Genomic DNA, 17,179 nt, shown 5'->3' with positions numbered 1-17,179 from the left:
AAGTTTCCTGGGTCAGGGCACCTTCAGTGCAAACCAGGACAGACCCACGAAAAACCAGAATGGTTGGTCACTGCGCTGGCATATTCTCAAGGTTGAGCAGGTGGCATGGTCACATGTGACCTAACAGATGGCACTATTTTAAGTGACTGAAACTTTCCAATTAAAAGTTTCACATAGGTAGTACTGAATACTGAAATTAGGAATTTTACTGCAATTAACCTGGGCTGATAAATACTTGAGGGAGGGGGGGTTGTTTGTTTGTTTGTTTGTTTGTTTTGCAGTCCTGGGTTTTGAACCCAGGGGTGCTTTACAACTGAGCCATACCCCCAGCACTTCATTTTATTTGAAGATAGCATCTTGCTAAGTTGCTCACTAACAGACACCCTCTTGACTGGCCTCAAACTTGTGATCCTCCTGCCTCAGCCTCCCAAGTCACTGGCATTACAGGCGTGCACCACCATGCCTGAGAGAATCTTTTCCTTCATTCTTTCAGTTACTGTTCCTTTTCTCTCTTCTTTCTACCCATACACTGTGCTGTATGAAGTTAACAGTATCCTATGCCACAGAGTTCTGTACTAATTCCCATGTGAAGCAATTATCTTACTGAGATCTCAGCAACTCAAAGAAATATCTCTGAAAAACTGTTTAATTAACCCCAGCAGAAAAAAGAATGGAGAATACAAAGAAATAAACAAACCAAAAAAAAAAAAAAAAACATGAAGTAGGCATGGACTGTGGATTACTTTTAACACATAAAAATTTCTCTTCCACTAGACATTATTCAAAATACAGGCAGATTGCAATTTCAGAAGTAGGTAAGGAGCACTGTACTCATATCCATCAGCATCATCTCCCATTTCTATTTTCTGTTCTTAAAAAGAAAGAAAGAAGTTCTCATTCCCTTACCTACAGTTACCAACTGACCACTTTCCTCATAATCTTTTTCTGCTCTACCATTTGCTGGAAGGACACCTCTCCTTTTGGGACCTTTCCCTCCTGATCTCCTACCATTATTCACTTCCTGACTCAGGAACTAGACTCACAGCCTAAGGCAAAGCTGTAAACCAACAAAGTGTTTCTCCATCTCCTCCCTCCCTGCCTCCTTCAGCTCCCGGTGACTAAATATTCCAGGTAATGTTCTAGCTCACTAACAGACACCCTCTTGACTCAGGACCCAGAGGTCCCAAAACTTAGCTTCTCTGAGATAAGAAAATTCCTAGAAAATTTGGGTAACAGTAAATCACAGCTAATTTGGAATATATTAACTTATGACATGAATAAGAGATGAATGATTTTTAGCCCGAATGTATCTTTTATTCAATTACTAAAAGAGTTTGCTGAGGGCTGGGGATGTGGCTCAAGCGGTAGCGCGCTCGCCTGGCATGCATGCGGCCCAGGTTATCCTCAGCACCACATACAAAGATGATGTGTCCGCTGAAAACTAAAAAAAAAAATAAAAATATTAAAAAAAAAAATTCTCTCTTAAAAAAAAAAGAGTTTGCTGAGCCAGTTAATAATAAACTAGTGGGGCTGGGGATGTGGCTCAAGTGGTAGCGCGCTCGCCTGGCATGCGTTCAATCCTCAGCACCACATACAAACAAAGATGTTGTGTCCACCAAATAAATAAATAATTAAATATTTTTAAAAAATAATAATAATAAACTAGTAAATAAAAATATTTATCCTACTTTATATGTAGTGTAAAATTATATATATAGCATATATATTGCAATCTATTTAACTTCTTACAGGTTGGCAAAAGGTAGTGTTTTGAAGCAATGAAAACATTGTTCTTCATTTGCAGGTTCACAACATCTGTTGACATTTATAAAATTAGGTTACATTTTCATGCTGCATTTGGGCATTATGGATTTCATTATCTCAGTCTTATCATGCTTCGGTTTTACTAAATAATATTTGCTGGGCCATTGGTAAAAAGAAACCAAAATTGTCACACATACATAAACATTTAAGAAACATTGTTACTAATAAGGATAATCCTTCTTGATTCTTTTTAACCTACTGTCCCATAAATCTTCAGTGCCTACAGGTTTATGCAATCAATCCCAATGAGAAAGACAGAAAGTTAATAAAACCATTAGCAAATAAAGCCAGACAATTGCAATCTCAATATCTCTCTCTGTCTCTCTGTCTCTCTCTCTCTCTCACACGCACAGGTCATACTGTTTGTAGAATCAATTTGTTTTCAGTAAGAAACTAATTTGCCTGATTTCACACTACCAGTTGATCGTGTTACCCTAAAATTATCATTTAAAAAGCTGTATTGGAAATTAGATGACTTTTTAATTTAATCTGTTATACACTTTCATTGACAAATTTATCTACACTGACTGGGTGTTAGCAGTAGTACAAATAACCCAAAACAAAGTACTTTTTAAAAAAATATTGTTTGGAGCCAGGTGTGGTGGTGCATGTCTATAATCCTAGCAGCTGGGTAGGCTGAGGCAGGAGGACTGCAAGTTCAAAGCCCTAAGCCACTCAGTGAGACCCCATCTCTAAATAAAAAACAAAAAGGGCCAGGAATGTGACTCAGTGATAAAGTACACCTGGGTTCAATCCCTGGTACCAAAAAAAAAAAAAGTATTGTTTGGCTTTTGACATTGTACCAATTCATGGAAATTGCTGTTACATTTTTTGGTCAAGAAGTTGGAAATAAAAGGAACAAGACTGCTTTCTGAGAGTTAAATTTTAAGATTATATATGATGGGTAAGGACAGAAATAAGCAAAACCACCTTTAAAACACAAGCTTGTCTGACTTAACTTCAACTTGATTTTTATTGAAAGAATAGTGCTAAGAGGTAGCTATGGAAACAGAGGAAGGAACATACAGGGCTCTTCAGGGCTGGCAGCCAGTCAGGTGCTGATGAGGAGGGAAGGAGCCTAAGTGAAGAGCACAGCATGACGTCCCTAGTATATTGGAGATCAATGTAGGAAATTGCAACCACTGGAAATTGAGTACACATTTCTACCTTCGGGACAAAAATCATCCTGCTTTAGAAATAGATGAATCAAAAAATAGATGAATCAAGGAAAGTCTATTCATACAACTCCAGTTGTTCTGAATCTACGCTCATCAAGCGCCTTCCGATGTTTCATTTCCTGAGCATGTTTGGCTGTACAGAAAATGCACTGGCTTTGCAATTGTGAGGACTCAGCTATATAAATTATAGCTCTTGAAAATTAAGAAATTAATATTCTGTTTGTATATCTCATTATTTTGGCTAATGTAAGCTCAGTTGATTGTTGGAGGTGTTCTATATTGTTCAAGAAAGACATCTTAAGACCAGGATATTCTAGACCACATCCCAGAAGACTGTGGGAAATTCACATATAATGCTTGTGGATACTGCTGGGGACAGCCAGCAGGCTTTCTCCTGCTGACACCAATCAGCCCAGCTTTTCCATTTCAAATGATCACTAAGGGGGAGGAGGGGGAGGAGTTCAATGCTAACACTTGCTTAACTATTTTCTAGCAAGGCCCTGGGTTTGATCCCCAGCACCAGAAAAAAAAAATCATCAATATCAATTTTTACCTATTATTTTCTTTATTCTAACTATAATTAGATTGCTGTAGTGATATTCCCATGAAAGTACACCAGCCATTGGTGTGGAAGTCGGAAGATGGCTCAAAGCAGAACAGGTGACAAGAAGTCCTTGGACTTAAAATATATCAAAGACAGTTCAGTTTACAAATTGGACAATACTACCCATCCACCATAGATTCACTACATTTTTTTTTTTCTTTGAGGTGGTGGGGGCGGTTTGCTGAGATTGAACCCAGGGCCTCAAGCATGCCAGGGAAGTGCCCTGCCACTAAACAGGCTTTACGTTTTTGAAGGGATGGGAGGTCTGGTGAACTTAAGTGTTACTGTTCCCCTTTCACCATCAGTTACTCTTTTATAATGTACTGAACACAGTAATAAGCCCTTTATATGCATTTTTTAATTCTTAAAAATCACTGAGGGAAGTGCTCTTATCCTCAATTTGCAAGTGAGGAAATGAAATTTGAGGAATTAAAAGGAACTTCACAATTTTTTTTGAGAGAATTTTTTAAATGTTTATTATTTATTTTTTAGTTTTCGGTGGACACAACATCTTTATTTTATTTGTATGTGGTGCTGAGGATCCAACCCAGTGCCCTGCGCATGCCAGGCGAGCGCGTCACCGCTGGAGCCACATCCCCATCCCGGAATTTCACAATTTTATAGCACTGCAAAATTGTAAAGTGAAGTAGCTAAATAAGACAGCACTGTTAGCACTGTAAACTGTGCCCCCCCCCAACTCCAGATGCGGTATTGTCATCATTACAGTCACTTCCAGGTGCCCTCATCTCCCCACCTTGCACTCGCCTGGCAAAACCCAGCACGGTGAGCACTACTGTCCATCTTCTCTGTAGCTCGCTGAACCCAAGAGCTGAACGTCGTCAGAGAAATCGTGTAGATAGACCGAAGGGCTTATTTTACGTCCATAATCACAACGCGCTCCCGGGAGAGAGCTCCTTGTCTTCCTCACACTAAGGTGGCTTTTCCCACTCTCTGAAAACTCCCTGCACACCATGCCCTCTCTGCTTGCTCCCTACCTCACGGGGAACATTCTGCCACAGTGCTGGTTGGACCAATTTACATACCTATCCACAAGACACCACAGGCATCATTTCACTGAGGCATGCCAATTTGTAACTGTAGTCAACTCAAGGTTTCTGGAATCCTCCCAGGTTACAGATACAGCCTGCAAAGATGACTACACTTGCAGGAACTCCCTCCATCCAGAAGGAGGCACCGTTGCACTCCATCAGCGTCGGGCCGCCACGGAGGCGTCACGTGATCTGCGCCGGAGGGCGGTCTTGCGAGTTGCCGTCCGTACGTAGCGTCATGACGTAGCACGTAGGGGCTGGCTAGCCGCCATCTTGCTTCTTTTTCTCGCTCACTCTCTCCCTCTCGGGAAGGAGCGAAAGTGCTTTGGCGGTTTGTCCGTCCGCAGTCTCTGCTTTCGCAGCCCGGCGGCCTTTCCAGCCACCCCCCCCAACCCCAAGTCCCCCTCCCCTTCCCTTGATCAGAGCTCGGCGGCCGCTCGAACTGTGCTAACCTGACACTCACCCTGGCGGGTAAGGAAAGCGAGGGCGGCGGGGCCGCGATCAAAGAGGGCCCGGTCGGGAAGGGCCGGCGTGGGGCGGCCTGGGGCGTGGGAGCGCATCCAGACCGGGCCGCGGGGGGCGGGCGCCCGCTTTCACCTCGGTGGCCATCGCCTCCGCGTCCGGGGAGGTCGGCCTGCTCGCGGAGCGGGAAACCGGAGCCAGACCCGCCCCACGCGGTCCGCTGCGGGAGCGCTGCCGGCCGCGCTTCGCTCCCCTCCCCGGCCCGGGCCCTGCGGGAGTGCGCACGCCGCGATGAGCGCAGGGGGTCTGCGGCCCGCCGAGTGGAGGCCGCGTCCCCTCGCGGCGCGAGGGCTGCCCCAGGCCCGCACCGTGCCTTGGTGTGCGCGGACGGTAGGCTTTGCAGAGGGCGGTGGGGAGAGCCCTGGTTCAGGACCGGATTCGGCGAGAGGCTCTTCGGGGACTCGGCTGCAGCCCGACTTCCGCTAGGGACGGGCCGCCCCGCTCCTTGGGAGGGTTCGGGCTGCTCTTGCTCGAGGTAGGCCGCTCCATCCCCCTAATTTGCGAGGTGGATCCCACTCGGCTGCTTCCTGTCTTGAGATAGCACCGATACTACACTATTGTTGTTGGGGTAAAGGCGCCACTTAGGATCGGAGAAAAGAGCGTGCGGGCTAAGGAGGACTTCGGTGGGTTGGTTTCCTTTGCACAAGAGGAGCCTGTCCAGTTACTTTTAAGGGACGTATATTTATTTTAACTTAAGATCTTTTGAGCGTCTGAAATATCTACTGTTCCCAGGCTTCTGAAGCTACCCGGATTTCCGCATTGGCCGGTCTTCAGCCTGGGTTCTTAGATTCATACCTCTACTGGGTACTTGGGAATTGTACCGGAGGCTGCCCTGCTGTAGGATTTTCATTTGGAATGCACCAGAATAATCGGAGGATTCTTGATTAAGTGCTTGATAGCTTGCTCCTGCAAATAAAAAGGATAAGGTGATATTAAGCGCCTACCAAATCTCAAATCCAACATTTTTTTAAAAAGTAGATTTAACCTCCTATGTTGGTAATTAAGATGCTGCTGTGAGTGGAGCCATTTTTAGGTGTGTGTCATAGATGCACTGCAGCATCTTTTCTGGCTCGCCCCAAATGCACTGATACCCTAAGAAATCAGGAGTAGGTTGAATTTGAGTTGTATTTTTTAAATGTGGTAAAATAGTAACTCCTATTTTTATAACGGAATTTTTGGAGTACAGGCTTTATGTTTTTGAGGGGATGGGAAGTCTGATGAACTTAAGTATTACTGTTCCCCCTTCACCATCAGTTGCCCTTTTACAATCTACTGAACCGGGTAATAAGCCTTTTATATGTATTTTTTAATTCTTAAAAATCATTGAGGGAGGTGCTTTTATCCTCAATTTGCAGGTGAAGAAATGAAAGGAATTTCACAAAGGTCATTTAGCAGTAACTGGTGGTACTGTGTATAATCTCAAGCCCATACTGTAAACCCAAAGGGAATGCTGTAGGCACCAAATGCCTCCTTGTTCCTTGTAAAATTGTAATCTGAAATAGCTAAATAAGACAGCACTGTTAGCTGGTAGTTTTTCTTTAGCTGACTTCAGTATATGAACATTGTTGCATGTGAAGGTTACTGTTGCAAGGTGTTAAAAATGGGTTATATCTACTTTGTGGGTGGTAGAAGCCAACTTTTAGGTGTTCTTTACTTTTTTAAAGGCCTGTCCAGTGTGTAGAGATGATTTTTGCTCTACATTATCACATATAATTTTATGTGATATTTTTTGGTAGAAAAATACCCTCATCAATAAAATGGGAATGATGATAATAGTACTGCTCAAAGACTTTGAATTTTTTAAAAACATTTGTTTTAGTTGTTGATGGACCTTTATTTTATTCATTTATTTATATGTGGTGCTGAGAATTGAATCCAGTGCCTCACACATATGAGGCAAGTTCTCTACCAGTGAGCCACAACACTAGCCCTTTCTGTTGAGTAAAGAGATTTATTACTAAGTAATACTGGAGGGAGAAGGGTAGAATATTGGTAAAATATTCTCTTCCAAGCAGAATGGCATGTATCTTTCTTTGGTACGTAAATGTTTTTTCTTTCTTTCCTTTTCTTTACATTTACATACTGAATTTTATTTCTTCATGCTCTACAGTAAATATCCCTAGGGTACTGGGTATCTTGCTCAAAATGAAATTTTGTGAAATTTTTTTGCTTCATTCCAGTCCCCTATCTCTTTACCCACCTCCTTACTGGTAAAATGCCTTTGAAGATTTTATAATATCCCTGAGTGCCTCCCCCAAGCACAGTTTCAGCTTGTAAGTCAGCTAACTTGTGTTTTTATCCCGTTTAAGTCATACTGTGATAAACAAGGGTTGGTGATTGATAAAATTGGTGAATTAATTACATAAATTTGTAGAGAACTTGTGTTCTTAAAGTAAAGGAGATCCAAAAGTTTTGTCGATTATGACTAACATACTTTCATTTCTGTAATACAAGGCTTGTCATCTTATGAATAGGGTAAGAATGAAAATTTTATCTCAGTCTAAATTGTTACTTAGAAGTCTGAGTTAATGTTAGTTTTCTGAGTCATAGCATTTAAAATTCCTCAGTAATACCAGTCAGAACATCTTTGTGGATCAAATTTTCTATAGAAAATAAATTTTTCTATTGTTTTCTCCCTAGAACAGTTAAATATAAACCTCTTTTCAGTTATAGTTCTAATCCTTATTTTGCTGCAAATTAAAGTAATGCCAGTCATGTTTTGGGGCCACTGTCTCCCTTTAAAGGAGGATGAGATATAACATTTGTGGAGCAAGTCTAGTACAAAAAAAACCAAAAAACTGCTGGATATTATGTAGCATGCTACTAGTAATTTTTCTGTTTACCCTCTGTGTTCCCATATTAGTCTGTTTTCCTTTAGTGAATTATTTCCACGTCCTCATCACCTTGTGTGATGATTGGTGTCTATAGAGCTTGGTATACATTATTGAGTGATTGAGGGTTGGAAACACCAAAGAATAGATCCATAACTAAGGTTAACTGATGAATGTCTTGCTACAGCAAAGGAAATATTCTATCAATTTTCCCCTCTTTATCCATTGGAAGAATAATGTCACATATCCTTCAAAGAGTTTGTTTATATAATATGCTTTGCAAGATTCATTTGCAGCAGATTTCCTTAATTTATAGTTTTGTTCAGCAAAATTAAGGATCCTTTTAGTTTTGTAAGGCCCAGTGAATCAGAGGAAGGACTTTTGTTTCCCACTGCCTTGGTGTCCACAAACTTAAGGAGTAATATGAAAAGATGTCTTGGGGTTAGGGATATAAGTCAGGGGTAGAGTGCTTATCTAGCCTGTGTGAGGGCTTGTATTCAATCCTCAGCACTGCAAAAAAGAAAAGTCGTAATCTTGAGTTAATACCAAAATATGAAAACAAAGGTGAGTCCAGAGATAAAGAAAAATTGGTGCAGAAACTCCATATACAGAAAGCTATCTATAGTAAGGATCAAGTACCTAGTTGATTACAAGAGAAGGCATGATGACTAAGAAGAGCAAGAATAATTCTAATTTTTAATATTTGTTGAGCACTTAACTGTACCAAGCACTGAGCTAAGACTACTTTAGGGGAGTATTTTTTCTAATCCATACTACAAGAAGCCTAGGAGGTAGGTCATTTTATCTCTGGTGTACTACTAGAAAACTGAGATTTAAAGGGGTTTAAGTAATTTCGATTGTTCATGGTTACTTTGCTAGTAAATGGTAAAAGTGGGATTTTGAATCAGTGACCCAGAGCTTAGCTACATGAATTTTGCCAGGTGTGTTGGCACAAATCCTGTAATCACAGCAACTTGGAAGGCTGAGGAAGGAGGATCACAAGTTCAAGGCCAACCTCAGCAATTTAGCAAGGCCCTAAGCAACTTAGAGATCCTGTCTCTAAAATAAAAAATAAAAAGGGATGGAGATGTAGCTCAGTGGTAAAGTTCCCCTGGGTTCAATCCCCAATACCAATAAAATAAACTATTTGTGTTTCCCAGTGGCCACTATTTTTCAAAATTAAGTTATTCACATTGTTTTACGTTCTCTTCAAATCATCTGTTACTTAATATTTTTAATTGTTTTCTATCTTTTAATTAAGTGAATTTAAAACAAAATTTACATAATTGTTTGGTGTTACTTTTTTTTCTAATCCTCTATCGTGTTTTAAAATAAATGTATAATCTTAAATACTCCAATTGGGCCACATAAGATAACCTACTATACCACCAGTCTTTTGCATTGTCCTCTTTGGGACATGACTGCTGTAAGAAATTTTGAATACTATGAAGGATCAGGCAATAGTTTGAGTTAATAAAGGTTAGAAGTGATGAAAGTCTGGAATGGAATGGATTCATCAAACAGAAAATGGTAGCATTTACAGAAATAGGATATAAATTCAAGTCTTAACTACATACTTGGAATAACCATTTTCATGATTAACTGCAAAGGAGTAGGTTTCTTTAGGTAAAGAAATGTAATAGGATGTCTAGGATAATCTATGATGAGAAGAACAAAAATTAATATGTGAAGAAGGAAGTCACTATAGAAATTGATTGTGAAGAGAATGCGCGAAATAAGAATCTTTGAAACCAAATGTAGCAGAGTTCAGGAAAATATATAAGAAGTGGCCTTTGGATTTTGTTGAGATTCTTGATAACCCTAAAAGAATTTTAGGTCAAGTAACGAGGATGAAAGGTTAAGGCGCAGGGCAGAGGTTAAGTCGGGAGGCTTGATCTTGTGTTGAATACTCAAAATTAACTCTGGACCAGAAGTTTTAAAACTTAGGTTTAGTCCTTTTTGTCAGTTTGTAACAGCTGTTGACTTTGGGGCAAGTTTCTTGGTGTCTGAGTTTTAGGTATGTTCATCTGTGAAATAAGGGTAATACCCGTTTGGCCTATCTCAGGAGCATTGAACCACATTAAATATGTTTCTCTATATCTTTTAGATTTAATCTTGTTTGCTATCATGTGATATCAAGATAGTAGTCTTGACTATATTTAAAGAAAAAGAGAACCATGACAAAAGGGGAAAATTGAAGTTGGAAGGTCCCTCCAAACCTTGAGTCTACATAAAGGAGGTGAATGCCTGTGTGATTGAAGTGTGGTTATCTATAGAAGTTAATAATTGATCTTCTTTACTGTGTCTTTACCGGTTGAGGATCTGAAAGTACAGCCTGCCCTATATGGTTGTATAGTTTGTGTACTACACAAAGGTACAGGATGAAGGAGGCAACAAGAACTGAAAACTCAGCACATGTTCCGCTTGAAAAGGCCTGTGCTCTGACTTAGACTTTCCTCTCCTCCAAGATATCAGCTCTTTACCCAAAAGAATAATCATATTTTCCCAAAAAAATATATTTTTCTATTTTCACAGAGGTTCTTTGGAGGCAAGTGGATGCCCTGAAAGGATCGTTAGGGAAACAAATTAAGGACATATTTAGAATAGCATCAGAAACAATTGGAAGATATCTTCCAATTATAGATAAGAATCTTCTGGCAATTTAGAGGCAGGGAAAGCGGTTTTGTGATGAGGAACTATGGAACATGGATGGAAGAAGCCTCAATTCCTTGCATGTGCTGATTGGGTTTCTGACCAAAAAGAAAAAAATATATGTTTTGGGTGTAGTTATATTTATGAAAAACTTGATTATGAAAATGAAAGTTGAAAGTGACAGAAAGAAGATAGGTTTCTAATAATAAAACCAACATTTCATTGATAGAAGAATAGTCAGTGACTTGGGGAAAGGGATTCTAAATTTAAACTTAAAATTCTAGCCCTTAAAGGTAATTCTTTAGTTACGTGAAAGATTTAGAATAATTCATAATTCTTGATGAATACTTATTGTTCCATCATAACATCCAATTTATGCCTTGTTTTTTATTTGTAATATGGTAGTTTTGAAAATATTAATTACCATTTAATAAGTTATTATGTGGTGTACACTATCCTAAGAGGTTTATTACACATGCCTTGTTAATTAAATCTTAAAATTATATTAGAGTGGGAATTATAGCCTGCAGGTGAGGAAATACAAATTTGTTGAGATTAAGTAATTTGCCTGTGGTAACCTAGCTACTTAATGTCAGAGCTGGGTTTAAACACAGTTCTACAAAAAGTAGTTGTATAGTATGAACAATTAAAAATATTTTAGGTTGTCAACAAGGGTGCCCCGGCAGTCACCTCAAGTAAATGGTAGGCATAACAGCTTTACTTTTCTATAACAGTTATTTTTCCATACAGAAGATTGGTAGCAGCATTACTTTTTACCCCCCTCTCTAGCACTGAGAACTCAGGGCTTCATTCATGCTAGGCAGGCACTTGATCACTGAGCTACATCCCCAGCTCAGCCTTCTACCGTTCTGATTAGAATGCTAACAGATTTATTTATATTATGCTTAGTTTTTTAAGAAATGACTTTTTTTTAATGTTTTGTTGTAATGCTATTTGTAGTAGAGGCATTCAACATATGGTGGTATTCTTAGCTTCACTATTATAGCAACAAATGTAATCTTAAAACCATTTGATGTTCCCTATGCAAAAATTGGTAAATGTTTGAGATGACAGATATGCCAATAACTCTGGTCTGATTGTTAACACATTGTATATATTAATTGAAATATTATACTGTACTTCATAAATATATGTAGTTATTATGTGTTAATTAAAAATAAAATGTTTCTTAAAATCCTTTTGATGTCACTACATACTTTAGAATTTGTAATTGTTGTAACAGATGAAAGTGGCCTTAGAAGTTGGCCAATTCAGCTTCTTAAGAATTAGGAGAGAAGCCGGTTATGGTGGCACACGCGTATAATCCCAGTGGCTCTGGAGGCTGAGAAAGGAGGATCGTGAAATCAAAGCCAGCCTCAGCAACAGTAAGGCACTAAACAACTCAGACCCTGTCTCTAAATAAAATACAAAATAGGGAAGGGGATGTGGCTCAGTGGTTTAAGTGCCCCTGACTGTTGGGTACTTCCCCTGTAAACCTCTCCCCCACCCCCAGTTATTTCAAGAGAGAGAAACAAGCAAATAAACTGAAGGTTGAGACCAGTGCTCAGCCACTGAGATAACATCCCCAGCCTGAGTTATCTTTCTAACAGGGGCTACCTTGCTTTTGTTTGGATGCAACTCATGGTCACGTCAGTATAGTCAGTCCTTATCACAAAGCATATATATTCTAAAGCCTTCCAAATTTGTGAATTCATAAATAGTAGCATCCACACTTCTTCATTTTCTCTTATTTTTCATCATTTCTTTTCAGAGCCCACCCCAGTACTGGGGGGTGCTCTACCACTAAGCTACATTTCCAGCCCTTTTGATTTTTCTTGTTTTCAGACAGGGTCTGAGTTGCCAGGCTGGCCTCAAATTTATAGTCCTGCTTCAACCTCCCAAGTGGCTGGGATTATAGGCATGTGCCACCCTGCCTGGCTTCTCTCCTAATTCTTAAGTAGGAAGCTGAGTTTTTGTTTGTTTGTTTGTTTTTTGTTTTAAACAAAGAAACTTCTGTAGTTCTTATCTCTTCACAGTATTTATTGTGTCCCCAAATGAGAAAACAACAACCCTAGGGCAAAGGGGCCTGGCAATACAAGTAGGGAGAAATATCTGTTTCCTAGAAGAACCCTTCTAGAAGCATACCACATGGCATTGGATGCAAATTTTGTTCTTCAGCAAAATTACAAATCATTTCACAGTTCTTTGGGTTGCCTGGCAAATTGTAAAAGTGGAGAACACTATGAGTTTTCTTTTAAGATGATTTGTTTTCATTTATGGGTAACTGAACAGTTAATAAAGTTTTTTCTTTATATTCAGCCTTACTTTGTTGATGCTTATCTTAATGAAGCCTGGAACAGAGTGTGGTACTCTAAAACATAATGTGATAAATACAAAATGCAGAGGAACTGTCCTAATTCTAGATCCATGGTTTTCATTTCTATGAAAGTGGCAGTTTTTATAAAGTAATGCTGTTATACTACTAACTGTAACAGAGCTAGAACCTTTTCATATGAACAGGCTGAGTCTGTATTCTGTATTTATGAAATTCCGTTTTTTGATCTTTCTATTTTTTTGTTGAATTGGTTTGGAGACAGTCTCTTGCTGTGGTGTCAGCTGGTCTTGAACTCCTAAGCTCAAGCAGTCCTCCCACAGCAGCCACCTCCTCAATAGCAGGGACTGCAGGCACCATCCACCACAAGCTTTAAATTCAGTCCAGTGGCTTTTGTGCTGCCCACCACGCTCCTCTCCTAAGATGTGCTGCTGCTGACCATTGGTCAGATTCTTGATGGTACAGTCTTGGGAATATTGTATATCCCTGCTTCTACCAGACTTTGAGTGCGCCTTGTTTTCCTAGTTGGCTGTCTTTCCCATTCTCCCAACCTCATTTTTCTAATCTGTATCTCTGCTCAGTGGATGAGGACAACACATCTCTCATTAATCTTTTCCCAGCAGGGCCTGGAATATGGTAGACCCCACATAAATATTTTGAATGAGTGAATGGAGGAATAAACATTTTGAGTTTGAGATTCTGTCAAGAAAGTTAAGTGATGTTCAATAATCACATGTGTTCTTAAGTTACAGGGCATATAACAATTTAAAAAGGACATTTACCCATCACCTGCTTTTTTCACTTTCTTGTGTAGTCTTTATTAACATTCTTGTATATCTTAGATATTTTTGAAATGCCATCGAGAATAGATTTGTATTTTCCTTGTTTTTTTTTTTTTTTAACTCATTCCCTTTTTTATTTGGTTTTGAAACTAGCCTTTTCATTTCAAGTCATTGTTCCTGAAAATACCTGTTATTTTTCCTTGCTTTCCTTTAACCGAAGCAGTGTCTTCTTGCTGAGATGTAGCTCAACAGTAGAGCAATCTGTCTAACACCCATGAGAGCCCTAGGTCAATCCCCAGCACCCCCCCCCCCTTTCCCAACAAAGAAAGTAAAGTGTGCCTTTTGTTTAGATTTAGATATCTCAGAGTCACAGTCCTTTCTGATCAGCAGTATCTACTACCAATGATTTGTGATATGTTCTAGATCTTTTCATACTTGGCATGTTTTTTTGTTTTCCAACTTAACATACATGTTGTTTTAAAAATCGTATTGTACTATCCTTTTTTATCTTTCTGTACAAATCTCCTGTTGTCTTTATATCTATCTCAGATTAAACATGGCCAAAATGACCCTTGGCCTCCTATAGTCCATTCTTCACATTGTTGCCAGAGTGATTTCTTTTTAAATAAAAAACAAGCCTCTCTCTAGAATTCAGTTGTTTCACATTGCTTCAAAGATAAAATTCATAATTCTTTGGTATTGCCTTCTTTGAACTTTTTCTTACTAACTTCTTCATTAGCTTTTTTGTTTTTGAGCATGCCTAACCAATCCAGGGGTTCAGCACTTGCCCACACCCCCCCACCCCCCCGCCCCATACTCAGGGAACTGGGCTCCATCCCCAGCCCTATTTTGCATTTCATTTAGAGTTAAGATCTCACTGAGATGCTTGGTGCCTTGCTTTTGCTGACAGGAATTTGCAATCCTCCTGCCTCAGCCCCCAAGCTGCCGGGATTACAGACCTGTGCCTCTGCACCTGGTGGGGGCCTTTATAAATTTACTTTTTCTTCATCTTTAAAGCTGTCTTCTTCCCTCTTTGAATCTATATCAGAAACCTTTAGTGATCAACTAATGTAAATCAGTTCTATCATACTTTTTCGCATCTAAAAAAAATCTTACTTATTTAAAGTCACTATGTTAGAAGTTAGTACTAAATCAAGGCACATTCTTGTATTTCCAGTTCATAAAAGTATACATAAGAGTAGGTCCCCTCTTATCCACTGGGATTCACTCCTAAGACCCCAACCGACACAGGAAATCTTGGATAGTACCAAACCTGTAATTTTAATAATGGTTTTTCTGTTTTATGCACTGTGGCTATAATTTGCAGTTCAGGGTACCATAGCAAAATTAGCACGAGTTTCCTTATTCTTTACAATTTCATGGTTCTTAAGAAGAGTAGTTCTGAATATAGAACTTTAGGGATCTCCCCATGTGTTTTTGTTTTCCCACTTAAACAGCTACTAAGTGACTAATGAGTCCGTGTGACATTGTGGATCTGCTGGACAAAGGATGATTTTTAGAAGTCCTGGGCAATACAGAGCAAGATGGCTTGATTTCATCACACTATTCAGAATGGCACACAGTTGAATACTTACAAATTGCTTACTTCTTTACTTTACCATTTAATATTTAAGAACACAGATGACTACAGGTAACAAACCACACAAAGTGAAACCACAGATGGTTTGGGGGCTCATAGTGAGTGTTCAGTAAACATGTTTCAAATGTGAATCATTTAATGGCTGGCTTACGTTATAAATTTTTATCACATACCATATTGCAAAGATTGCACACATCCCAGTTCTGTGTATTTCGCACACATATGCTGGTATTAGATAAATTCTTAAGACTTTTTTCTTTTAAATTATATCATTGGATTCTCTTTCCTATGTTTGGGAGATTTTTGCATTAGTAGAAATTGGTTTCTGTATTTTGTGTGCATGTGTATGTCTGTTGTTTCTGTGTCCATATTAGACTGGCCTGAATTGATGTCAGTTTCCTTTGGTCCAGGTCTTGCAAATTTTTTTCTGCAAAGAATGAGATAGTAGTCTGTTTAAGCTTTCCACATACAGTCTCTGTCATAATTCTTATTAAAAGCAATTTTTTAAAAATATAAAAACTATTCTTAGTTCATAGATCATACAAATCAGACCACAGGTCAGATTTGGCCATAGGCTTTAGTTTGTTACGCTCAGATTATTAGTTCATTGTAAGAAGCATGGGAATTGTCTGTTAATGATATTGGAATTCCTGTTAAACAGCTTGGGCCAAACATTTTTTGTAGGTGGGCATCTTTTTTAACAGCTTTTATTTTCTTCCATTGTTTTTACCTGTTTATTTTGAGTCAAATTTGATTTTATATATATATATATATATATATATATATATATATATATATATATTTTTTTTTTTTTTTTTTTTTGCGTGTTTGTGTGTGCTGGGGATTGAACCCAGGGCCTTGTGCATGTGAGGCAAGCATTCTACCAACTAAGCTATATCCCCAGCCCTATATTTTAGAAAACTTTATTTCTCAAGCCTTTTCTTAACATTGTCTGTTCTATAATCTGTTTAGTTCTTAGTTTTAATTCTTAAAAATAGAGCCTTTTGGCTAGTGTGTGTGCTCGTTTTTTTAATCCCCCCCCCATGATTTTTTTATTGGTGCATTATAGTTGAACATAATAGTGGGATTTATACATATCTGTACTCTTATTTTCTTTCATGCTGGGAACTGACTGAACCCAGGGCCATGTGGTTGGTAAAGCACATGCTGGTAAACCACTGATTTATATGCCCAGCTAGTTTATTTCCTACCCCAAACACACTAAAGAACTAGCTCTTGAGTTTATCGGTTTTGTTGCTTTGTTGTATAATTTATTAATTTTTTCATGTAGGTTTTGTTTGTTTGTTGGGTTTTATTTGGTACCAGGGATTGAACCCAAGGGTGCTTAACTGCTGAGCTACATCTCCAACACTTTTTTATATATTACTTTGAGACAATTTCTCACTAAATTGATTAGAGCCTCACTAAGTTATTGCTAAGGCTGGATTTGAACTCGCAACCCTCCTGCTTCAGTCTCCTGAGCTGCTGGGATTATCGGTGTGTACCACCATGCCGGGCTAATTTATTAATTTCTGACTTTTCCTTCCTGCTTTTGTTGGCAATTTTTTGACTTGTTAAATTATGGTAATGCAAAGCTTTAAGCAGTATTTTCCTCTGAAGAATATGATTGTATACTTTCTGTTTTGATATGAAGCATTTTCTATATTAGATGGTCTTGCAGTTTTGGTTTTGAATTCATCTTTTATTAAAAGGATTTAATTTTAAATGGATTTATCTTCTACATTTATGGTTTTGTATAGTGATTGACTTCATAACCACAAGAATTTTTTTCTTATTATCAATTC

General features: G+C 38.8%; 1 protein-coding gene across 11 annotated transcripts in view; it reads left to right on the top strand.

Moving 5' to 3' along the window:
• The first annotated feature begins 4,899 nt into the window (after positions 1-4,899).
• The window catches only part of Prrc2c (proline rich coiled-coil 2C), a 78,849-nt gene continuing 66,569 nt past the window's right edge, over positions 4,900-17,179 (top strand). For all 11 annotated transcript variants that reach the window (XM_071600319.1, XM_071600317.1, XM_071600316.1 and 8 more), the window contains exon 1: positions 4,900-5,126. The gene's annotated coding sequence lies outside the window, so the exon portion shown is untranslated. The remainder of the gene's footprint in view (positions 5,127-17,179) is intronic.

Source organism: Marmota flaviventris, chromosome 12 (genome assembly GCF_047511675.1).
Source record: "Marmota flaviventris isolate mMarFla1 chromosome 12, mMarFla1.hap1, whole genome shotgun sequence".
NCBI lineage: Eukaryota > Metazoa > Chordata > Mammalia > Rodentia > Sciuridae > Marmota > Marmota flaviventris.
The sequence above is the reverse complement of the archived record's forward strand: the minus strand, read 5'-3'. Positions and strand labels throughout refer to the sequence as shown.